The 26411-nt window shown below is 36.3% G+C and overlaps 1 non-coding gene across 1 annotated transcript; it reads right to left on the minus strand.

The window, feature by feature from the left end:
* Window positions 1-9327: 9327 nt before the first annotated feature.
* Window positions 9328-9430, minus strand: LOC122127641. Its single transcript, XR_006151232.1, has one exon. It is a non-coding gene; the product is annotated as a U6 spliceosomal RNA (small nuclear RNA).
* Between the last annotated feature and the right edge of the window lie 16981 nt (window positions 9431-26411).

Raw genomic sequence — 26411 nt, forward strand, 5'->3', positions numbered from 1 at the left:
AAGTGATAGGTAAGCAAAGTAACTGGAAATCTGTATATGGAAATTTTGCTTTCAATAGAGGATGACAAGTTTCACTAAATGAACCTATAGAAGATGATTTTGTATCTGCAACACACATCCAGTATTCTACACTGTAGACATATTCTCATTCTCTTCCCTCAGTTCCTGTTCAATATTCTTCTACTTTCATGTTGGAGATTCATTGTTCCAAGTTCTCTTTGTCAAAAATATTTTTATATATCCTTTAAATGTAAAGGAGTGTTTGGCTTGGGACCCTATTTACTCTCGGTATTTGTTTACCTTTAATGTTTGCCATTTATCATCCCAGGCTCTCCTTTTGACCATATCAGCTAAGAAATCTGTAATTATTCTGACTATGTATCTTTTTTATATAATCAGTCTTTTCTGATGAGAGCTTTAAGCATCCTTTCCTTGATCTCTAATGATCCTCTAATGGATTATAATGTGGTGGTGAGTTGTTCTGTTCTGGTATTCTCCGTTTGGTGTTCTAAAGGCTTCTCTTCTCTGAATGACCTTATCTCTTTGGATGTTTGACATTTTCTCTGCTAGAATTCTGTAATATGTTTCCCATCCACTTTGTTTCCTGCTCTTCTCCTTCTTGATACCTGTTTCCCCAAGTTTGATCTTCTAACTGTCTTGAACTTCCAGCAAGATAGTTTCTTATTTCTTGGTTTGGTTCTAAATGATTATCTCCTCTTTCCTATTAGACCTATTCTGTCTTTGAGACCTGAGATTATCTTCTATGTCATCTATTCGCTGTGGAGACTTTCTACTTTCTTTTTGATTTCCCTGTTTTCTCATTGCTCATATTTTAGGGCTTCTCTCTTTATTAAAACTTTGTTTTATGTTTTGTATGGACTTTCTTTACATCTTTTTATGGGTAAGAGTGTTAGGGGATTTATTTTAGCTGTGTCTTCTTTCATATCTTTTAAATAGGCATCGTTTTTTCCCTTATACTCCTTTGACTTCTCAGAAATTTTTATCTTTCTGTTTGTAGACTCCATGAATTATTTTGCTAATCTTTGGTTGATCTCATCTTGTTCACAAATTTCCTTGTAGATGTTTTGTATCTTTTCGTTAATCACATTTTTTAGCAGTATTTGAAATATAATTTGGAAAGTATCTTCTAGGTCCTTGATTGCCTGTTGTAAGGCCTGCTTATTTAGTGTGTGAATTATATTATATTGACATCCATTTTTTAAATTTCTGATTGGTTCTGTCCACTTGAAGGATGTCTTGGCTTTCATTTGGGAGATCTATGATCTTAAAAGGTGACTATCTATGTTCTTGTTGATTTGCCAGGTTTTGGTTTGGTCTTCTATTTTCCTTTGTTTTTCTGGAATTAGGTTTTTGTAGACAGCAGTTGTGGTGAGATGTTGTCATGTTAATAAATACTTGTGGTTCTTGCTGGGAAGGTGGTTCAGTGGTAGAGCGCTTGCCTTGCATGCCTGAGGCCCTGGGTTTGATTCCTCAGCACCACATAAACAAAAAGAAAAAAGCTGGAAGTGGTAGAGCTCTAGCCTTGAGCTGAAGAGCTGAGGGACAGCACCCAGGCCCAGATTTCATGCCCCTCGACCAGACCCAAAAAAAAATACTTGTGGTTCCAATGACAGTTTGAACTGTCCAGTGGTAAGGTGAATTATGTCTGTGTTTGGATGTGGCTGTCACTGTTCCTGCTTTTTTCCCATGTGGCCCTTTTATTTCCACACTGCATCTCTGCTTTTGAACATGTTGCCTAACACAGTCACAGCAGTCACATGAATGGCTGGGTAATGTTCATAAATAGCTGTTTTCTTGTGAAGACAGTATAAAAAACTTCTTTTGAATTGTATATCTATATATAATTATAACTGGCTTGGTTTGATCCACTAGAAGAAGACTTTGTATAGGACTCTAAATCTCTGTTTCATTAGATAGAGCTAGGGTAATTTTCTGTTGTTATTCTGCCATTGTTTTTCCACTTCCTCAGGTTCATTTTTTATTGTGGAGTTTTTCACCTAATTTAGGGTATGTGATGGTTGTACCAGGTTATTTTCTTTTTTCTGCTTGTGTTACTATAAAATAGTGATTTCAGGCTTGTATGAAGAGACAGTAATAATATGAAATGTATGTTATTACATCGAATGAAACGGAGCAGACATTTTAACCTATTTGCTACAATTAAATTAATATTAAGCAAAGCTAATGAAAATAATTACTTCTTTACTCTTCAGAGGATGAATATAGTACTCTTGGATATCTTGTAGGAAAAGACTTTAAACTCATTACAACTGATGCCTTACATTGAAATTACAGGCTAAACTTTCTCCTTCAGCCGGCAAAAGCTTCATTTCTTTCATTTCTTTATTATAATATCATAATACCTGCATGTTGATTTGTTTTCCTCTGCTATTTTCAATTCTATTCTTCATCCATTAGGTATGTAGGGCTTTGAATCACCAATTTCTTAAAATACCTATGTAGCTTATATTGTGATTTAACTCTCAGTAATATAAATATGAATTTATCTCTGAGCCTCATCTTGAGCTATATCAATATGAAATTTATGCAGTCTCAAGCAAGAAATGTGACTATTTTACTCTTTTCTATATTTTAATAAATAAATCTTTTCTCTTTTGGAATATGTTCGCATCTTTTATATTTCTCCAGTGAACATCATTACTTTTATAAAAATAAATATAGAGTTTAGACATGAAGACAACCCCCCCTCCATTATCAGTTTAAAGTAAATCTTTGGGGACTCTTTTATATATAAAATTTTAAAAGTTCAATGCTCAGGTTTATACATGAATAATCTAATGCTTCAGTCAATTAGGCAAAAGAACTACCGTACCACATTAACTCTCAATTCACTTAAAGCCACCAAAATAGTGTGCATGAACATCACTCATTTTTCGAAAGTGACTTGTCAAAACATAATTTATATTATATTGGAAAGATAAAAAATCAAAATTACACCCAGATTTGCTGTCAGTAAAAAAAAGAAATGTATTAAATGTTAATTAAAGATGAACTTATTTCAGGTTCTAGGAAAACAGGAAAAGCTGGGATAATAGAAGTACAATGTATTTCATAATATCAGAATAACTGTTCCAAGTCACCACCATAAAGCAGATCACATCCCTGGGGGCAAACTTTTGGAAGGAAGGTTCCCCTTCCTTCCTTCTCTTTTGATAAATCAAACCATAATATTTCTACAGTTGTGACCAGCCTGGAACACATTTTCCCAAGAATATTCTGTAGTGTAAAGAGAACCAACTATCAAAACAAAGGTGAAAATTCTTTTCTACTACAGAATGACTTATCTGGCTTATATTTTTTGTTATTTTCATTACTTCAAACACATGGATTATTTATATTGGGATTAGACAAGTGTCCAAGTATTAATGGAATAAACATTCAGTTTACTTTCATATATCCAATATAATACAATTAACCCCTTATGGAAAATTAACTCCAACTGTAGAAACAATGTCAGGAATATAAAATAAGCCTCAATACATATAATCTGGCACATATAAACCAGCATCTACTCAGAAATTCAGTCACTCTATAAATATTTATTTGGTACAAAATAATAAATATTTAATTAATGAATATGACTTTTGTCATCTGAAATACTCCTCGTGACAATAATTGTGTATAATTGTATAGATGTCACCTAGACAGGAATTTAACATGCATTTAGAAATCAATTTTCCACAATTTAAGCTAGATGAGAGGAGTAATATCCTCGTGTATTGTGTGGTGTGAATTTTACCACAGTGCTGAACCCTTCCACCTAATACCAAGAGTCATGTGCAATAATTTATTTCATGTTAAGATGAGTGCTAAGTGTAGAATACAATTTGAATTATTACATTAATTCACAGAAATGAAACAATAATGATATGTTATTTGTTTAGATTCTAATGTTATTCAATTTTACAATTCATGAAATATATTATTAAAATTAGTTTCACTTTCTTCTTTTCTATAGCTGGCTATTTAAACATTACATATTACATATTAAACATTCAATATTAAGAAATAAAAAATGAGTAACTTATTATTAAAATGATATATTATTAAATTGTGATTTAAATTATAGTGCTAACAAATTGTGTTGAAAACAACATTTAATAGAATTATGGGTAATATTTTTTAAACTCAGCTGCTTGTTATTTGTTTCCTAATTGTGTCATTTGTTATTACTGTCCCAAGTCATCTCTTCACCTCGGTTAGTTTTCTATTTCATCTCTATCGGTTTGCTGATTGTGCATTTTGTTTTCCCTTTTTAATGGCTGACATGAGGCTGAAAATCTGTATGCTAGGTTATTACTTCTTATGTAAAAGTAAAATTACTGATCTCCACAGCTGTTGCCCCCACTCATATCTCCTGTATTGCTGCTCACATATATTTTATTTTATTTTTTACTTAAATTCTATTGTCAAGATAAAGTACAGGGGGGTTAGTTACATAAGTAAGGTAATGAATTCATTTCTTTTATAACTTGTTACCCCTTCTCCAATTTTTCTCCCTCCATCCCAGTGCCCTCCCCCCAAGATTATTTCCAACATTTTGTTTTATGAGTATCACAGTTGTTTAGGTTACCCATTTGTCCTTTGTCTCACCATTTTGTTTTTTCTATTTCCTTTCCCAAGTTCAGATCAACATAATTACAATACCCAGGGCATCAAAATCCAATACAGTGACTTCAGGCGATAAACCATAGGTGGGGAAAACACAAATAAAACAAAAATAAAAACAAATCCCATAGTACATTAAGAACAGCAACAAAGAACATGTCTTGGAGTTTATTTCACTAGGAATCACCTTATAGTGTCATATGTACATAGCTTTGAGCTAATCTGCTAATCTACTATGGTTATCCTTGATGTACACAATAATGCTCCCCTATTACCCAGTAATCTCACTTCTGGGCATTTAACAACGTGACCACAAACAAGGCTACACTAAAGCTACCAGCACAATTATGTTTATCACAGTAGTATTTACCCTAGCTAAGATATGGAGTCAACTCAGATGCCCCTCAGTAGCTGAATGGATCAAGAAAATGACACACACACACACACACACACAACAGAGAGATATACATACATGCAATACTATGCTTCCAGGGCTGGGGAAGTGGCTCAGTGGTAGAGCACTTGCCTTGAATTCCTGTGTCCCTGGATTCAATTCCTCTGCACCACATAAGCAAAAAGAAAAAAAGCCGGAAGTGGCGCTGTGGCTCAAGTGGTAGAGTGCTAACCTTGAGCTGAAGAGCTGAGGGAAAGTGCCCAGGCCCAGAGTTCATGCCCCACGACTGGACACACACACACACACACACACACACACACACACACACACACACACACATACTATGTTTCCATCAGAAAGAAAGGTACCATCTCATTTTTGAGGAAATGGAAGATCTTGGAAATAAATCATATTAAGTGAAGTAAGCCAGACTTAAAGAAACATAGATCCCATGGTTTCTTTTATTTGTAATAATTAGTTTACATCAAGGATAATCTCATGTAGTTTAATTTGACATTTTGTTCTATGTTGAGCATGCAACATTATTGCTATATTGTTTGTTATTATTTCTACAAATAAGCAGGAATATTTAAAGAATTACGTTCATCTTATCCATTACTGAAGGAAGAACAAATAAAAGAGCAACCCCTACTCGGAAAAACAACTCGTACTAATTTAGCTTCATTCCTATGTAAGGCCGGTGTTGTCCCCTGTATCCTCATGTTGTACATTACAACTCTATACCGGTTCAACCTGTATATCTACTATCTTCTACATTGTGACCTAAATGCCACAGTAATTCCACGTTATTTTACTTTTTAAAAAATTTCTCTCTTAATGTTTGAGGTTGGTTTGTGTGTGTGTGTGTGTGTGTGTGTGTGTGTTTACAAAGATCAGAGTACATTATTTTTCTTCATTTAGAATACATCTTTCAGGTCATTGTAAGTTGTGGCTAATGGCATAAGTATCTTGCTATTCTAAGAATGAAACAGAGAAAGATATTTGTGCATGTATCACGGTTGCTTTAATAGTCTGTAGTTGAACACTGATCTTCGATTTATATATTGGCTGTTGTTGTGAATGATGTGAATAACAATGAACTACAGATATATTTGAGTTACCCAGAGAGAAATAATCACATGATTGGTGGGGCAGATGATATTTTAACTTTGGAGTTCTATAGAAAACTGCATATTACTTTCTGCAAGGAGAACACTAATCTGTATTTTGAAGAAGAGTGTAGAAAATTTCCTTTTCTCCACACTCTCACCAACATTATTACCTTTGTTAAAAGGTAATAAAGTGCCGGTTTTTGCTATGTGCAGTACCCCAGACTGGCCTTAGACTTATCCAACCTCCTAAATGCTTGGAATTAAAATCTTTTGCCACCACACCTGATTCCTTTGATCTTTTTGATAAAAGTTATAGTAGTTATGAAGTAGTATCATAGTAATTTTGAATTACATTTCTCTAATGACTTCTGCTCACAAAACATTAAGCCAGCATAGGAGTTGTATTAAACAACTTTGTAAACTTACTGGCGATTTTTCAGGGCTTTAAGAAGAATATGTCTATTCAGAACTTTTGTCCATTTTTAATCTAGTTTCTTGTTAATCTCATCTTTAATTTCTCTATACAAAATCAATAATTAATTCAAAGTAGTAGAAAGGAAAAATATTAAGCAACTCCTATCATTTTCAATTATCAATAGCATGATATTTCTTTATCATTTTCTGTTGACGCTTGAGACTATATAACTCAATTTAGTCAGGCTTTTTACAAGGCTGTATGTGTTTTATTTATTTTACATTGATTGTTCTTTCCAAAGCTTGTGTGTCTAATTTCCCTTGGTTTCTTTCAGTCTCAATTAGTTCAGGTGTCAAATGAAGAATAAATGGAAGGAAGCAAACAAAAAAATAATATAGTTCATCTCATCTGATGATACCTCTACAAGAATGAAGAAAGAGTTGATCTAAGGACCTATGATAGGACATCAAAAAGAGAACTCATTTTTCTAGGTCTTTCTTACCTTTGTGATGTAATTTAAATAATGTAAAACACAATTTACTACTAAGATACTTTTATGTTTTATCAGTTTTGCACATTTTCATATGGACTTCACCTCAGTCTACAACATTCCTTCATCATCCTGTCCCTGATATTTTTAAACACACAAGACATAAGATAACCAGTTTGATTTACAGCATGAGAAGTTATCCTCCTGGCTTCCTTGGAAGCCGAGCATGGTCAATAGATAACATTACTTCTGATTGCTCACTACATGTAATGGTTTCTGTAATACTTATCGCATTCTTTTTAGTATTTTAAAAACTTCTGGCTAAACTCAAACTCATTCATAGACGTTTGTGTTAAGTATTTCACAAGTTTTATTTCCCTTAATTCTTAAGATAACATTTTCTATAAAGCTAATGTTATTACCATTTTAGTGTTTGGAAAAATTGTAATTAAAGGCAGTAAGTGCATGGCTCAAACACACATTTTGAGCAAAGAAATGAGTCAAAGTTTCCAAAAGTCTTTCAGCAATACACAAAAGGTAGGTAAAATCTCTCCATTCTCTTACACTCTCAATTCAATATTCATATTTCCAAGAAATAATAGCATAGCAATTATTGCCCATGGTGATAGTTTTCTGTTACATTTGGTCTTCAACACAGATTGTGTTGGTGACATTGGGTTATCACGCACAGAGCTGAGATTATAAGAGAAAAATTTCTTCAGTCCCATAGTTCCTGTTTCCTTTTTAAAAAGTACTAAAACTTTTAAATATTTTCACTTACTATGTTAAGAATCCAAAAAAACGAAAAAAATTTGCTTATAATCACTCCAAAATGCTTTAAAAATAAATGATAAAACAGGCCCCCGTGAAGTAAACTTTCTTCTACTTTTAAAATTATTCTAAAAGACTTGCGTTGGTTGGTCACATCTGTAATCCTAACTATTCGCCATATCAACACTGAAGCTAGAGATCTGTGGATAACAGTTGGAAACCAATGAGGGAAAAATAAATTCATAGGATTATTTTTCAAAAATTTCAATGAATTAGCAACGGGCCAGGAATGGAGATGTAGCTCATATAGTAGCTCACCAATCTAGAGAGGAAAGGCCTAGCAAGACTTTGAAGCCCTGATTTCAAACTCTGAGCACACCAACATACATGCAATTGGATGAGAACACACGCTCTTGCACACACACACACACATTCAAATTACCTTCATATTAGTGTTTTGCATTAATTTCTTTGTTAACAATATTATATGAGTAAAATAAAGGAAATAAACTCTTCCATCTCAGAACATGTTATATGTTTTCTATTGTAAAATTCTGTACACAGGGGTCACATTTACATGAGCAAGGTAATGAGTACATTTCTTAACCTGCATTGTTACCTCCTCCTTTATGTTCCCCTACCATCCCTTCCCTCCCACCTCTACAAGCACACTCCCCTCCCTAAGTACACTTCCCCTGCCTAAATTGTAAAGTTCATTTTTCACCATAGTGTCTTGTGCATCTCATTGTTATAATGGGTCTACCTGTATCCCTATTTAAGCATCTTGTTTTTTTCCTTTTCCTCCCCAAATTAGATGAACGTATATACAAGATGTGGGTGCACCAACTTCAAATACAGTGTAAACGGGTTATAGCATGGGGTAGGAACATATAAAGAAACAAAAAAAACACATCACCTGTTATAAGTACGTTAGAATCAATGACAAGCAAGAGAAAAACTCACGTGTGTTCCTATCTTGGGTTTCATTTGCCTAATCTGGTCATATGTGCAAAGCTTTTAACCTTTTCTGCTTATCTCAGACATAAAATAGTTATTAAAAATTAAGGAAAACATAGGGCCTATGTTTCTTTGGATCTGGCTTACTTCACTTAATATTTTTTTCCAAGTCTTTCCATTTTCTAACAAATTGGGCGATGCCATTCTTTCTGATGGAGGCATAGAATTCCATTGGTATAAATACCACATTTTCTTGATCCATTCATCTACTGAGGGGCATCTGGGTTGGTTTCAGATCTTAGTGATGGTAAATAATGCTGCAGTAAACATAGTTGTGCTAATAGCTTTAGTGTGGTCTTGTTTGTGATCATCTGGGTAAATGCACAAAAGTGGGATTCCTGGGTCATAGGGGAGCTCTATGTGGAATCTTTTGAGGAACCTCCATAGTACTTTCCAAAGGGTTGAATAAGTTTACACTCCCACCAAGAATGCAGTACAGTTCTCTTGTGGCTACATCCCCTCCAGCATCTGTTGTTGTAAAAGTATGGAATGGTTCAGGAATTTGCCTGTCATCCTTTCTCAGGGGCCATTCTAATCTTCTCTGTATTGTTCCAATGTTAGAGTACTTGATGCTGAATTGAGCATAGAACATTTTTTATATATAAAGTGTAATTGATTTTCTTAAACTAGACAATTCAACAAAAAGTAAGCTCAAAAGAATTGCCATGAAATTTTAGAACCATGTACTTCTTACATAAGCACACATTTAAGAATAAAGACTGACATATCAAAAACAAAATAATTCCAGATATTTGTTTTTCAAGAGATGTGTAAGAGGAGGAATTCAATTATTTTATACAAGGCACCTGTCATAATGAACACTGAAGCAAGTGTTAAGGTTTTTTTAAAGTTTTAATGTTTTAAACATTTAATTTTGGGAATTTGCTTATATATGCCAAAACTAGGACTGTTTGGCAGGACATAATTTTTTTTTGGGGGGGGGGAGTCTGGGAGTGGGGCCTGAACTATGGGACTGGGCGCTGTCCCTCAGCTCTTCAGCTCAAAGCTACTGGTCTACCACTTGAACCAACGTGCCAGTTCCAACTTTTTTCTTTTTGCTTATGTGGTGCTGAGGAATCGAACCCAGGGCTTCATGCATGCAAGGCAAGCACTCTACCACTGAGCCACCTACCCAGCCCCAGGTCATAAAACTTTTTGATAAAGTATTTAAGATTTATGGTAGCAGACATATGCTACTAAGTATGTACATTTCAGAGTTTATAGAAATTTTACTAATGAGAAGTTGCAAAGTCTTTGTGTAAAGGAGCAGAATAAAGAGTTAAGACTTTTAACTACATAGTTTCTATTAAAAATATAGGGCTTCCTTATTTTATATGTTAGTGAGGAACAAATGATGATATAAGCCATATACAAATGATGAGATGAGCCATAAATAGTAATCTTAATGGGTAACTTTAAAGACTGCTCATAGCCTATAAAACTCTTGTTGAACATCATAATCTTAGGCAGTTTTAAATGTACAGAAATATGAGAAAATAGTAAAATCTAATACATAGTACCCTTCAAATACTGAAAACACTGGTAATTGTTTTGTTTTTCATTTTATTAATCATTAATATTTAATTATTGGTTTTTCTTATTTGTAGCATTGTTTTCCTTGTTGTAATATAATACAACTTTTTGTAAGTCATCATTATGAAGTACTTGGAGTAGGTTACTGGGATGGCCAAACCATTTTTTATAGGTGCATGTGAATTTACGAAGAGGAAAATTAAGAACAAAATATTTATTTAAAAAGTTATCCAGTAGAGTCTGAATCAGGAATGTTGATAAATGTCCACACCTAAAATCTTACCCAGAGGCTGAAGTAGTGATTTTAAAGAATTGAGGCCACAAAAGTCAGAGACTGTGTTTAGTTTTGTTTCATATTTTGATTTTGCTGGTAATGGGACTTGAACTCTGTTTCCTAGGTGCTGTCCCTCAGCTCAAAGCTAGTGCTACCACTTGAGCCACAACACCACTTCCATCTTTTTCTGCTTATGTGGTGCTGAGAAATCAAATCTAGGGCCTCATGCATGCAAGGCAAGCACTCTAACACTGAGCCACCTTCCAAGCACCTGACAGAATGTTTTTTAAAAAATCAATTATCCAACATTTGCTTTCTGCTTTGGGTTATGTTATTAAATATATGAATACCTTTTTATATGATTGTGAATTGTCATACTTCTGAATTTATAATAACTTCAACCACTTTATCCTTTTCAAAGTCATGAAATAACTCAGAGTTTGCTTCCATGAAGATTGTTTTTGCATTTAAAATTTCTCCTGAGACATTTTTATTTTTAACAAAATAACTTTATATTTCATTTTGATGGGTTATCATACATCAAATACCTTCAAATGTATATGTAGAGTCTAAAGACAGCAGTATGAATATTCTCATACTGCTCTTGTTTATCTGTTATGCACTTTCAGTATTGTGATATTTCTCTTTCCCTTTCACTCTCCCATTTCCTCTCTTTCTCTTTCATGCTCCATGTCTGCTGCTCTTCTATGGTGAAAACTTTAAAAACTTGAAAAAGGAAATCAAAACAGAACTTAGAAAATGGGAAAAACTCCCATGCTCCTGGATTGGAAAGATTAACATCTTGAAAATGGCAATATTTCCCAAGGCTATCTACAAATTTAATGCGATACCTATCAAAATTCCAACCTCATTCTTCAAGGAAATAGAAGAGGCAATCCAAAAATTCATATGGAACAATAAAAGACCCCGAATAACAAAAACGCTCCTCAATGGAAAGAACACTGCTGGAGGAATATCAATACCAAATTTCAACCTCTACTATAAAGCCATAGTAATCAAAATAGCTTGGTACTGGCACAAGAACAGACTTCAGGACCAATGGCATAGAATTGAAAACCCAGAAATGAAACTAAAGACCTATAGTCATCTAATCTTTGATAAGGGAGCTAAAAAAATAGAAGGGAAGAAAGACAGCCTCTTCAGTAAATGGTGCTGGCAAAATTGCTTAACTACTTGTAGAAAACTAGAGCTAGATCCTTATATATCACCCTGCACCAGAATCAACTCCAAATGGATCCAAGACCTCGGAGTCAAAGCAGACACTCTGAAAACATTACAGGATGGAATAGGAGAAACCCTAGGTCTCCTTGGCTCAGGCCGAAATTTTCTGAATAGAGACCCGGAAACACAACAAATCAATGAAAGGTTGGACAAATGGGATTGCATGAAGTTGCAGAGCTTCTTCATGGCAAAGGACATAGCTAGCAAGATCAATAGAAAGCCCACGGATTGGGAGAAGATCTTCACTAGCCATACAACGGACAAGGGTCTCATATCTAAAATATACTTGGAACTCAAAAAATTAAATCCCCCAACAATAAATTCTCAAAGAAACAGCTGCCCAATAAATAAGTAGGCTAATGACTTAAAGAGAAACTTCTCTGAAGAAGAAAGAAAGATGGCCAATAGACACATGAAAAAATGCTCAACCTCCCTAACCATAAAAAAAATGCAAATCAAAACAACATTGTGATATCACCTCACCCTAGTATGTCCCTCCCCTACAGTATAACCCCTGCTTTCACTATATTTGATGTCGGTATAATTTGTGGAGGGGAAGTGGAAAAACAAGTCGTTTAAATAAGGATACAGGTGGACCTGTTGCAACAATGAGAAGTACAAGTTGTCATGTCAAAATCAACTTTACAACTTGGGGGGGGAGGGGTGGGAGGAAAGATGGGAAGGGATAGGAAGGGTAAACAAAGGAGGAGGCTACAATGCTTGATAAGAAATGTACTCAACGTCTTGCCCATGTAATTATAAACCCTCTGTACAGTATTTTCACAATAAAAAAAAAAAGAATTTCTGCTGGTCTACTATTATCCTTCAGAATCCACTGGTTTTGTGGGAACATGATAGCGACCATCAGTTACCCTTGCATTCTTTAAGAGTTATAACAGTGATGTGATGTTATTCATTTCTATTCTAAATGGCAAAACAACAGATCTAGGAATTCCTTTTCACTTTTACTACTGTTATAAATTTTATCTCATAGGAATCATTGAAACGGATAGGATACTTTTAACCTCTGACCTAAAAGTTCGTATTCTTTTTTTCTTTTACAAACGACCTTTTTCTTTTATTATAAGTAAATACATGCAATGAAAACAATGCTTTCCTGTGGAAAGTAGACCGAATATATTCAGGGATGAAAAACAAGGTAATGGGGGAAGTGATTACAAAGGATGCCCATCATAGAGCATGGAACCTCAGAGCAGTTTATCATGTACACTTTGTGAGAATGACAATGTGCTGGGAACTATAGATTAAATCATTGAACAACTGATATAAATATATACACATATATTTATATATGTATATTTATTTTTAAATGCATATATGTGTTATATGCCCTTATATATGTATACATGCATGTTACTATACACAAAGATACATACATACACACATGTACACATGCACACATGGAGGCTAGTGCTCTGCCACTGGAGCCACAGCACCACTTCCAGCTTTTTCTGTTTATGTGGTGCTGAAGAATTGAAGCCAGGCCTCATGCATGCAAAGCAAGAACTCTACCACTGAGCCATCTTCCTAGCATCTCCTCTTATCTCTTCAAATGGGTAGGTTTTGACACATTCGACTTTCAAAATGCAGTACAAGTGATAGCAAGTCAATCGGAAATCTCAGTAAGTAAACATCATATGGCGTCTCCTTGCTCCCCAGGGAATGCTAGTTCTTGTAGACACTCTCAAAAACCAAAGTAGCTGGAAAATACCCTGGTACAGAATAAAGTTATAAGGCTTTAAATGGCATTCTTCCTTGAGTTCTTTTCCAACAGCCAGCATCAATTCTTAAGCAGATGAGTGAGTCCTCAGAAGATTGGAGCTCAGGTCAACATTTAACAAATTCATGTGAAAAGTCCTATGTGAGAAATGCTGACTGAGGTCTTGCTGATTTCATGGTCAAGAAAATAAGACAAAAAGAAAAGTATTTTAATGTATTAAAATTTGAGAATAATTTGTAACCTGTCAATAAATGTGTAGAACAAAATTATACCAAAATGACAAAAAATGATGTGCATGTGAATTACGTGCTCTTGGACTTGGCGAGTGATCTTAGGTGTGTCTACACAAGTAGAATCAGCACAAATCAATCAGCATTTCTTCATTTAAGATACAAGGAAAAGATACAGGTTGACCCATTGCAACAATGAGATGTACAAGACACTCTATCGGGGGAGGGGGTTGGAGGGAAGAGTTGGGAGGCGTGAAGGGAAGGGATGGTAGGGGAAAAACCAAGGAGGGGGTAAAAATGCTCAATAAGAAATGTACTCATTACCTTACATATGTAACTGTAAACACTCTGCACAGGACATTTACAATAAAAATATGTATTAAAAACATACAAGGAAAACTTCTGTACTTATCGGAAGTTGTATTTGTCACTCAATATCAGTAAGGTATCAGTTTTATGATCATAGGCATATTAAAATTCTGGATGCTCAAATTCTCTACATAAGCACAGTCTATTATTTTTTTTTTTTTTTTTTTTTTGTCGGCCGTGGGGCTTGAACTCTGGGCCTGGGCGCTGTCCCTCAGCTCTTCAGCTCAAGGCGAGCGCTCTACCACTTGAGCTACAGCGCCACTTCCGGTTTTCTGGTGGTTTATTGGAGATAGGAGTCTCACGGTCTCTCCTGCCCGTGCTGGCTTTGAACCGCGATCCTCAGATCTCAGCCTCCAAACACAGTCTATTATTTACATTAGAATCTGCCCACATCCTAGTGCAGTGTAATTGCAATGAAAATTTTTACTACATTCTATATTTGTAATAAAAATAAAATCATATGCACTATCAACTGATGCAAATTTTTTCAGATAATTTTTTAGTGTGAAAATACTGTAAACAGAGGATACAATTACATGGGCAAGGAAATGAGTATATTTCTTACCAAGCATTTTTGCCACCTCCTTTGTTTCCCCTTCCCATCCCTTCCCTTCTCACCACCCCGGTCCCTCTCCTCTTTAATCCCCCCCCCCCAGCCAAAGTTGTAAAGTTCGTTTTTCCATATAAAGTCTTGTACATCTCATTGTTGCAACACGTCCACCTGTATCCATATATAAACAATTTGTTATTCCCTTTCGCCTCCACAAATTATATTAACATAAATTACAGTGAAAGCAGGGGTTATACCTTGGGGAAGGGACATAAAATGCAAGAAACAAATCATCTTATAAATATGTTAGAAACAATAATAAGAAAAAAAAACCATTTGTATCCTTACCTTAGGGTTCATTTCATCAAACATCTACTTATCTGAAAGTTTCTGCTGTCTCAGACATATACTAGGGATTGCAAGTAAGGGAAACCATGAGAACTATGTTTCTTTGGGTCTGTCTTGCTTTACTTAATATATTTTTTCCAATTCTTCCCATTTCCTAACAAATAGAGCAATGTCATTCTTTCTGATGGAGGCATAGAATTCCATTGTGTATATATACCACATTTTCTTGATCCATTCATCTACTGAGGGGCATCTGTGTTGGTTCCATATCTTAGCCATGGTAAATAATGCTGCAATAAACATGGTTGTACTGGTAGCTTTAGTAAGGTCTTATTTGTGATCATTTGGGTAAAAGCCCAAAAGTGGGATTGCTGGGTCATTGGACAGCTCTATGTGGCGTCTTTGAGGAACATCCATACTAATTTCGAAAGTGGTTGAACAAGTTTACACTCCTACCAACAATGCAGTAAGGTTCCCTTCTGTCCACATCCCCTCCAGCATCTTTTGCAATTATATTTCTTGATTTAGCCATTGAAACTGGGGTGAGGTGATATCACAATGTTGTTTTAATTTGTATTTCTCTTATGGCTAGGGAGGTTGAGCATTTCCTCATGTATCTATTGCCCTTCCTTCTTTCCTCTTCAGTGGGCCTTTAGCCCACTTATTTATTGCCTAGTTGTTTCATTGAAAATTTGTTGTTGGGGAATTTAATTTTTTGAGTTCCAGGTATATTTTAGATATGAGATCCTTGATCTTGCTAGCTATGTGTTAGCCATGCAGAAGTTCTGCAATTCCATGCAATCCCATTTTTCCAACCTTTATTTGATTTGTTGTGTTTCCAGGTCTCTATTAAGAAAATATTGACCTGTGAAAAGGAGACCTAGGGTTTCTCTAATTCCATCCTTTAAAGATTTCAGAGTATCTGCTTTGACTCCGAGGTATCTGATCAATTTGGAGATGATTCTGGTGCAGGGTGATATATAAAGATCCATCTTTAGTTTTCTACAAATGATTAACCAATTTTTCCAGCACTATTTACTGAAGAGGGTGTCTTTCTTCCATTATAGTTTTTAGCTCCCTTATTGAAGATTACATTGCTATAGGTCTGTGGGTTCATTTCTGGGTTTTCAATTCTATTCTAGGTATATTTTAGATATGAGACCCTTGTCCATTGTATGGCTAGTGAAGATCTCCCAATGCATGGTCTTTCTGTTGATCTTGTTAGCTATACCCTTTGCCATGAAGAAGCTCAGCAATTTCATGCAATCCCATTTGTCCAACCTCTCTTTGATTTGTTGTGTTTCTAGGTTTCTATTAAGAAATTTTAGGCCTGTACCAAGGAGACCTATGATTTCTCCTATTCCATCCTGTAATTTTTTCAAGCTGTCTGCTTTGACTCTGAGGTCTTTGATCCATTTGGAGTTGATTCTGGTACAGGGTGTTATATAAGGATCGAGCTTTAGTTTTCTACAAGTAGTTAACCAGATTTGCCAGCACCATTTACTGAAGAGGCTGTCTTTCCTCTATTCTAATTTTTTAACTCCCTTATCAAAGATTAGATGGCTTATATGTCTGTAGGTTCCTTTCTGGGTTTTCAGCTCTATTCCATTGGTGCTGAGGTCTGTTCTTGTGCACGTACCAAGCTGTTTTGATTACTATGGATTTATAGTAGAGTTTGAAATTTGGTATTGATATTCCTCCAGCACTGTTCTTTCTGTTAAGGATTGTTTTTGCTATTTGGGGCCTCTAATAGTTCCATGTAAATTTTTGGATTGCCTCTTCTTTTTCCTTGAAGAATGCCGTGGGAATATTGAAAGGCATCACATTGAATTAGTAGATAGCCTTGGGGATTATTGCCATTATCAAGATGTAAATCCTTCCAATCCAGGAACATGAGAGGTTTTCCACTTTCTAATTTCTGTTTGATTTCCTTTTTCACGTTTTTAAATTTTTCTTTTTTCCAAGTTTTTAAAATTTTTCATTATAGAGGTCCTTCTCTTCTTTGGTTAAGTTAATTCCTAGGTATTATTGATTGTGGAACTATTACAAATGGAGTTGCTTTCCTGATTTCAGACACACTTTTCTCATTGCTGCCATACAGAAAAGCCATTGATTTTTGAGGGTTAATTTTATACCCCATTACTTTGCCAAAATTTAGAATCAGCTTGAGTCATTTGGGTGTGGAGTCCGTGGGATTCATTAAACACCAGCTAATGTCATCTGCAAAGAGGGAGAGTTTTATTTAATCTTTCCCTGTTTGGATCCCTTTATTGCCTCTTTTCTTATTGCTGTAGCTAGTCATTCTATTACTAAATTGAAGTGGAGAGAGTGGACATCCTTGTCTTGTTCCTGAGTTAAGATGAAATGGCTTTAGTTTTTCACCATTAAGTAAAATTCTGGCTGTTTGTCATATACAGCCTTTATTGTATTGAGGAATGTTCCCTGGATTCCTAATTTTTCCAGAACCCTCATCACAAAGGAGTGTTGGATCTTGTCAAATGCTTTTTTCTGCATCTATTGAGATAATCATGTGGTTCTTATCCTTTCTCCTGTTGATGTGATGAATTATCTTAATTGATTTGTGTATATTGAACCAGTTTTGCAGCCCTGAAATGAATCTTGTTTGATGGTGGTGTATGAGTTTTTGGATGAATTGTTGAAATTGATTGGCCAGAATTTTGTTGAGAAGTTTTGCATTAATGTTCATCAAAGAAATGGGTCTATAGTTCTCTTTCTTTGATGAGTCCCTGCCTGGTATTGGGATGAGGGTTATGATGGCTTCATAGAATGAGTTCAGTAGTGAACTTTCTATTTCAATTCCATTGAAGAGTTGGAAAAGTATTGGTGTGAGCTCTGCCATGAAGGCCTTATAGAATTCAGCTGTAAAGCTGCTTTTCTGAGATGGGAGGTCTCTTATTACTGTTTCTATTTCAGTGTTTGATATGAGCCAGTTAAGATGGTTTAACTCACCTTGTTTTGTTTCAGCATTTCGATATTGGCTTGGAAAACGTCTATTTCTGCCAGGTGCTCTAACTTATTAGCATAGTATTTTGAGAAGTATTCTCTTATAATGTTCTGAATCTTGGTTGTTACTGTGGTGATGTTTCCATTCTCATACCTGAGTTTATTTATTTGAGTGTGTTCTCTTCTTTTTCTCATAAGATTTGCTAAGGATCTGTCAATTTTTTTAATTTTTCAAAGTATCAACTCTTTGGTTTTTGGTTCTTACAATTTTTATTTTTGGATTCTAATTCGTTTAATTCTGGTGTAATTTTAATGATTTCTTTCCATCTACTGTATTGTAGCTAGGCGCCAGTGCCTCATGATTGTAACTCTAGCTACTAAAGTGGCTGAGAGCTGAGAATCATGGTTCAAAACTAGCCTAGGCAGGAAAGTCCATGAGACTCTTACCTCAAATGAGACAAAAGAAAACTGTTAGTTGCTCAAGTGGTAGAGCACTAATCTTGAGCTGAAGTGCTGAGGGGCAGTGTCCACGTCCAGATTTCAAGTCCCACGACTGACAACAATTAAAAATAAACATTTACAAATAAACAATATTTTGACATAAATGTTAAATATATATTCTAAAAATTTTTAAATCCTCACTGGATATATTAGTTTATATAAATATATAGAAGTTTTTTCTGGTTTTAGTTGTTTTTGAGTCAATTGTGTAAATCAAAAATTTCTCATTCAATTCATATGTGTAGTTTTATAAACTTATAGGCCATAAGTATAAAATTAGCAGATATGTGATAGGCAGTGCTGTTTTAGGTATCTACCTTGGCATTCTAAAATTAAGACTTCTCCCCCAAAATCGATATGCCCTCTAACCTTGTCAGAGGTTTCATCTTATTGGAGCAGAAAAGTATCATCGTTTGGAACAACTGTAACATTTTACATGTATTCCACTTAGTTTAACAACCAAAACATTCAAGTCATCTGAACCATGCAAGTAATAACAAATGTCTTCTGACCTTTTTATTCTCTTAAGAGATGAAAATCTTTAATTATACATTTATTTTTTTCTGCCTAAGATCCTATATCTTAGGAAGATCTTTTTGTGTAACCCTGTATTCCTGATAAGAAAACCAGAACAAAGGCAATAATGAAAATAGCCAATGAAAATACTTGAAAGCAGTATTGCCATTTTCACTATATTAAGTCTGCCTATCCAAGAGCAGGGGAGGTCTTTCCATTTCCTAGTATCTTGTGTAATTTCTTTCTTTAACTTTTTATGGTTTTATTTATTTATTTTATTGTGAAAATACTGTAAAGAGGGTTTATAATTACATGGGCAACATAATGAGTACATTTCTTATCAATCATTGTAGACTCCTCCTTTGTTTCCCCTTCCCATCTCTTCCCATGCTCCTCCCGCCCCCCAACCCAATCCTCCTTCCCCACAACAAAGTTGTAAAGTTCGTATTCGACATAATGACTTGTATATCTCATTGTTACAATAGATCCACCTGTATCCCTATTTAAATAATTTGTTTTTTTCCCTTCCCCTCCACAAATTATATCAACATCAAATACAGTGAAAGCAGGGGTTACACCATGGGGCAGGAACATACAAAGCTACAAAGAACTAATCTTATAAATGTGTTAGAAACAATCACCTGAAAGAAAAAAGACATTTGAATGGTTATCTTAGGGTTCATTTCTCTAACATCAACTTATCTGACCTTTCTGCTTGACTCAGAATATACTAGTTTTAGCAAATAAGGGAAATCATGAGACCTAAGTTTCTTTGGGCCTGGGTTACTTCACTTAATATAATTTTTCCAAGTCTTTCCATTTCCTAACAAATGGGGCAATGCCATTCTTTCTGATGGAGGCACAGAATTCCATTGTGTATATATACCAAATTTTTATAGTTTTCATTAAATAGTTCTTTTACATCGTTGGTTAGGTTAATTCTTAAATATTTTATTTTGGGGGAGGTTATTGTGAATGGGGTTGCTCCCTTTCTGCTTGTACATTGTCAGTGTACAGGAAGGCAACTGATTTTATGGGTTGATTTTGTATCCTGCTACTTTGCTGAAGTGATTTATGATTTCTAAGAGTTTGGGAAAGGAGTTTTTGTGATCGTGAAGGTATAGTATTTTGTCATCTGTAAAAAGGGATAGTTTAACTTCTTCTTTTCCTATGCGGATCCCTTTAATGTCTTTTTCTTACCTTATTTACCTGGGTAAGGGTTCCAGGACTATTTTGAAGAGGAGTGGAGACAGTGGGCATCCTTGCCTTGTTCCTGATTTTAAGAGAATTGGTTTTAGCATTTCCCCATTAAGTATAATATTGGCTATTGGTCTGTCATAAATGGCTTTTATTGTTTTAAGAAATGTTCCTTCTATTCTTATTTTCTCCAGAGCTTTTACCATGAATGAATGTTGAATTTTATCAAAGGCCTTTTCTGTATCTGTGGAGATAATCATGTGGTTCTTGACCTTGGCTCTGTTGATGTGTAGGATTACATTTATTGACTTATGTATGTTAAACCATCCCTGCATCTCTGAGATGAAACCTATCTGATCATAGTGTATGATTTTTTTTTTATGTTTCTGGATTCTGTTAGCTAGAATCCTGTTAAGGATCTTTGCATCTGTGTTCATCAAGGAAATTGTCCTGTAATTCTCTTTTTTGGTTGGGTCTTTGCCTGGTTTGAGGATGAGTGTGATATTGGCTTCGTAGAATGAGTTTGAGATAGCTCCCTCTTTCTCTGTTTCTCTGAAGAGCTTGAGGATTATGGCCATTAGTTCTTCTTTAAAGGTCTTATAGAATTCTGCTGTGAATCCATCTGGTCTTATGCTTTCTTTGTTGGAAGACTTCTGATTGTTTCTGTATCTTGTTGTAGGATATTGGCTTATTTAATGATTTACTTCTTCTTTGCTCAGTTTGGGCAACTTGTATTTCTCTAAAAATGCATCCATTTCTGCCAGGTTTTCTTACTTTAGAGAGTATAACTTTTGAAAGTAGTCCGTTAAGATTGTTTTAGATATTTTGTGTATGTATTGTGAATTTTCCTATGGCATCCCTAATCCTGTTAATATGGGTTTCCTCTCTTCTTTTTAATTAATCTTGCCAACGGTCCATCAATTTTATTTATTTTTTCAAAGAACCAGTTTTTTCTTTGGGTAATTCTGGCTATGGTTCTACAATTTTCTAATTCATTAATCTCCACTCTTAGTTTGGTTATCTGGCTCCTTCTAGTAAATTTAGGTTGCATTTTTTTTCATGTTTTTCTAGCTATTTTAATTGCAACATGAGATAATTTACTTGGTCTGTCTCTATTTTCTTGAAGTGGGCACTGAGGGCAATAAATTTTCCCCTCAGGACTGCTTTTGATGTGTCCTACAAGTTTCTTTGTGCGGTGTTTTCATTTTAATTAAGTTGTAGGAAATTATTTCTTCTTTGATCTCTAATGTTACCTAGCCACTGCTTAGAAGTGTGCTGTTCAATTTCCATGTATTAGAATAATTTCTGCTGTATGCTTTGTTATTGAGAACTAGCTTGATTCCACTGTGGTCAGATCGGATAGAGGGGATTAAGTCGATCCCCTTGTATTTGCTTAAGTTCCTTGCATGAACTATGATATGGTCTATTTTGGAGAAAGTTCCATGAGCTACTAAGAAGAATGTGTACTCTGTTGTTTTAGGGTGAAATACTCGGTAGATGTCAGTTAATTCCGTTGAAGTATGGCCTCACTTAATTCAGTAGCTTCTTTTCCAATCCTCTGTTTGGTAGACCTGTCCTTTGGCGAGAGTGGGGTGTTAAAGTCTACTAGTATTATCATATTGGGATCTATTTTATTCTGTAAGTTTGAGAGTATTTGCTTAACATATCTGGGTGCACCAATGTTTGGGGAATATAAGTTGGTAATATAAGAGGAAACTGTCCTCCTCTTGGGTTGTTCCCTGTATTAATATGTAGTGTCCAGCCTTGTCTTTTTGTATTGATTATAATGAAAAGTTTATCTTCTGAGATATCAGGCTTGCTATACTTGCTTTCTTACTGGGGGCATTTGATTGGTAGATCCTTTTCCAACTCTTTACTCTGAGTTTGTATGTTTGGCTGAGAGGTGTGTCTCCTGAAGGCAACAGATGGATGGGTCAAGTTTTCTAATCCAATCCGCAGTTCTTTTTCTTTTGATTGGCAAATTAAGCCCGTTAATATTAAGAGATAGTATAGAGAGATGCATTTTGATCCCTGTCATTCCCAATTTCCCTCAGTTTTTCTTCTCTCCTTTCCTCCTGTGCTTGCTCAGTTAGATTTCTATTAATGACTGTCTGGGTACATGTCCCTGTTCCTGGTTGCTTTCTTCAGGTTGTGTTCCCACTCTTAGAATTCTTTGTAATGCTGGCTTAATGTTTATGTATTCATTAAATTTTTATTTGCTATTAAAAATTTTCAGCTCTCCATCGAATGTGAATGCTAGCTTTTCCGAGTATATCAGTCTGGGTTGACAGTTATTGGCTCTCAGGGCTCGTATGGTACTTTCCCAGGCCTTTCTTGCATTCAGTGTTTGTGTAGAGAGATCTGCAGTGATTCTAATTTTTTCCCGTTTATTATAGCTCCTTCTTCATTTTTGCTGCATGCAAGATGGTTTCCTTATTATTCAGGTCTATCATTCTTACTATAATGTGTCTAGAAGTGTTTCTCCTGGTGTCTTGCTTGTTAGGTGTTCTATATGCTTCTGTTATGTAGGTAAGATGTTCTTTTTTGAGATGGGGAAAATTTCACTGATTATCTTGTTGAATAGGTGTTGCATTCCCTTGCTTTGATATTCCTCACCTTCGTCCACTCCAATTATACAAAGGTTAAATTTCTTGGCACTATCTGCTTGCTCTTGAATTTCCCGTGGGCATAATTTAAGTAATGTTTCCATATCTGTCATTGTTTGGTCCAGTTGGTGTATTCTGTCTTCTGTATCTGACACTCTACATTCCATTTCGTTCACTCTGTTAACTGTGGCTTCCATTGTGGTTTGCAAGGATGAAATGGACTCATTTATGGATTTGGTGTTGGTTCTCAAAGTACTGATCTCACCTCTTAGTAAGGTATATATTGCCTCTATTTTGGCATTTTTCTCACTTCTGAGTGAGGTATGTACTTCCTCTACTTTTGTGTGTACCTCATGTTTGAGATCCTGTATCTCTTTCGATAGTTTGTACCCATGTTCTTTAATTTCTCACTTTATTTTTTGAGTCATTGTCTCCAGCATCCCTTGGATGTAGCTTTTGTCTTTCATTCCTGCTTTGCTCCCACTGGGGCTCTCCCCTGTGTGGCTGCTGGCTATTGGGGATACCTTGCTATCCTGGCTATTAATAAATCTTGTAATTTTTCTCTGTGATTTTCCCCTGTGGGTCCAGGATTATTGGAGACTAATCTGAAATTTTGTTTTGGTCAATATGTGTCTGACTTTGCTTGGTTGTTGTTTCTGTGTTGGTAGAGAGAGTTTGTACCTGATTTCGGTTCTGTTGGGGGCCGACCTCCAGCTGCTGGTCTGACCCACTTAGGGTTCTCAGCTCTTTGCTGTAGATCACTGGCAGCTCTCGTCATTGGAAGGGTTGAGTGGCCTAGACTGCTCCTGTTTGCTCCTATGGGTGCTCTTGGCAAGATTGGATGTGCTGGATGAACTCTCTCAGACGCTGGAGTCTGCTATGGGCTCCTGATGGTTTTTTTGTGGAGGAAAGCCTGGTTTTTGGCTTGAAATCTGGGCTTGGGCACTGTCCCTCAGATCTTAAGCTCAAGGATGGCATCCTACCATTTGAACCACAGCACCACTTCTGACCCTTTGTGCTTATGTGGTGCTGAGGAATCAGATCCAAGACTTCATGCACCCAACACAAGCACTCTACTGCTGAGCCACCTTACCAGCCTGAGCTCCTGCCTATTATCAGGTCCTGGTGGCCTGTGTTGTCTAATAACCTAGAATATATGGGTCGGGTTCTGGTAGGGTTTGGGCTTCTCTTGTCCTGAGCCCCCCTGGTCTTTTGCTCTCACAGGCGTGCTTCCCAGTGGGTGCAGTTCCTTGTTTTCTCCCCTCTGCTGAGGCTTATGCTCAGCTTCTGACTTCAGTTGGGAAAGGTTGGTTGTGTTGCTCAGGCACTGGATCCCCAGGCCTGGTCCCGGCCCAAGGCCTGGGGAACGCGGGTTGGAGATGTGCTGCTGTGTATTCCACCTAGGTTACACAGCCTGGGGTACACAGTTCAAATTTCTTCCACTGTTGGGTATCTTGACCCAGGGGCACTGTTCCTGGCTTGGGTGTTTAAGCTTCCTTCCAGGGGTGCTCTTGCTGTAGCCTGGTCAGCTGAGTGTGCTACACGGTTTGGTGGAGCTCTCGAACAGTTCCCAGTTTTAGTGGGTCCTGTGGTACAGGTGTTGGGTTAGGAGATCTGGCTCATGGTCTGGGGATTCCCACCAGCCCTGGTCTCTCTTGAGGGATACAGAGTCCCCTGCGGGGTACTCACCCTGGACTAGTTGTTTCTGTGTGATGTAGGTCGTTGGTTGCCTTTCCAATCAGAGTTCAGTTGAGGTGTATGTGGGCTGGGCTGGGCGGTGGTAGCTCTGTGTGATTCTCTTCTGTCTCTGCCTAATTTGATGCTGTTTGGGTCTGCACCATGAGATGGGCCTTTAACCTCTGCCCGAGGGGTGGGGGAGGGGCCTCCGTGCAGGTTCTGAGCACTGGGGTTTGTCTGCATTTGCACTCTCCGGATCAGCACCAGTTCCTTGCATGTCTTCTGCTCTGGTGTTTGGTGGGAGTCCCATGTAGTTCTGGGGTTCCTGCCATGGGGTTGAGGGGCTTTGGTGGGATGGAGCCTCTCTGCTCAGATGGAGAGTGAGGGGTGGGATCTTTGTTCAAGCTCCCGGCTAGGAGGTTTCTCCGTTCACCACAATCAGTGGGTCTGACACTAGTACCTCAGGCTGCTTCTGCGCAGGTTATCGGCAGACAAACTCCTGTATCTCTGGGACTTGGACAGCCCCTGCTGGGTGGTCTGGCCATGGCTTGGTGTGCTGCTGCGCGGCCAGTAAAGGTTGAGGGAGGAGTCTTCCTGCTCCTCTGTTCTGAAATTCTTCTTTTTCTCTCTTCCTTTTTTGTTATTTTCCACCTTCTGTTTTCTCTGGGTGTTCATCTTTTTGTTGTTGTCAGTCTCTTGGGGAGATTAAGCATTGGAACTTGAACTCTCTTTTGGGTTGGGGAGAGCTGTGACGTTTCCGTACTGCCCTGTCACCATCTTGGTACCCCTTCTCATCTATTTTTTTATTGTGAAAATACTGTACAGAGGGATTACAATTACATGGGCAAGATAATGAGTACATTTCTTATCAAGCATTGTAGCTCCTCCTTTTTTTCTCCTTCCCATCCCTTCCCATCTTCCTCCCGGAAAGTATGATATTCTTGATTTGAAGCCTTTTGCTTGATATCCACAACGTGTCATTCTTCCTTTATTAATAGGAGAATTTGGAGAAAGGATTAGAATTCACACTACAAAAAGGAGAAGAAGAAAAGAGAAGGAGAAATCTAGATATTTTGTTCTTCCTCACCTCAATCACAAGGTCTGGATAATGATTATGGATATTAGATACAATGATCTAAAATGATTAAACCCATCTATAGAAAATAGATAACCCCATAAATGATCACATGGAGAATGTTTATTTATAAAAAAATTGTAATAATGCCCAACAGGAAATCTTATCTATTTGTTTAGTTCTTGTTTGGTATTTATTAAATTCTAGTATGCTATAGTCAACTATCATAAAGGTATAAAATATAAGAAACTAACATCTTAATATCATATTCTAACATTAGCTTAATTCTGCTTTTGTTATATGGTGAGGCTGTATTTGAGTTTTGCCTCAATTTCACATGATATATTCTTCCAGTATATAAGTTGAAAGAAGACTCATTTTGAAACTATGCTATTTTTATAGCTAAGGGAAAACAATTCAGCTATTAGACACAGACAATGAGACAGAAATCTTCCCCTAGAAATAGCCTTTCACTACTTCTGGTTCATTTTTGTAAGCTGATGTAAGTCACATGACCCAGCTTTACATTGCAAAGTACAGGTAAATCTCACCAACAGGACGCTGATGCAGGACATAGAGTAATATGACCATATATACAACACTTGAGATAAAGAGGGGGAAAAAAAGAGAACTATAATACAATCAATCATACTCGCTATCACAAGTCTCTACAAGAAGGAAGCTATTATGTACCTTTATTTCTAAAACTACTGAGATCTTCAAATCATGTCTTTTATGC

Source organism: Dipodomys spectabilis, unplaced genomic scaffold (genome assembly GCF_019054845.1).
Source record: "Dipodomys spectabilis isolate Male_0828 unplaced genomic scaffold, ASM1905484v1 ptg000306l, whole genome shotgun sequence".
Taxonomy (NCBI): Eukaryota; Metazoa; Chordata; class Mammalia; order Rodentia; family Heteromyidae; genus Dipodomys; species Dipodomys spectabilis.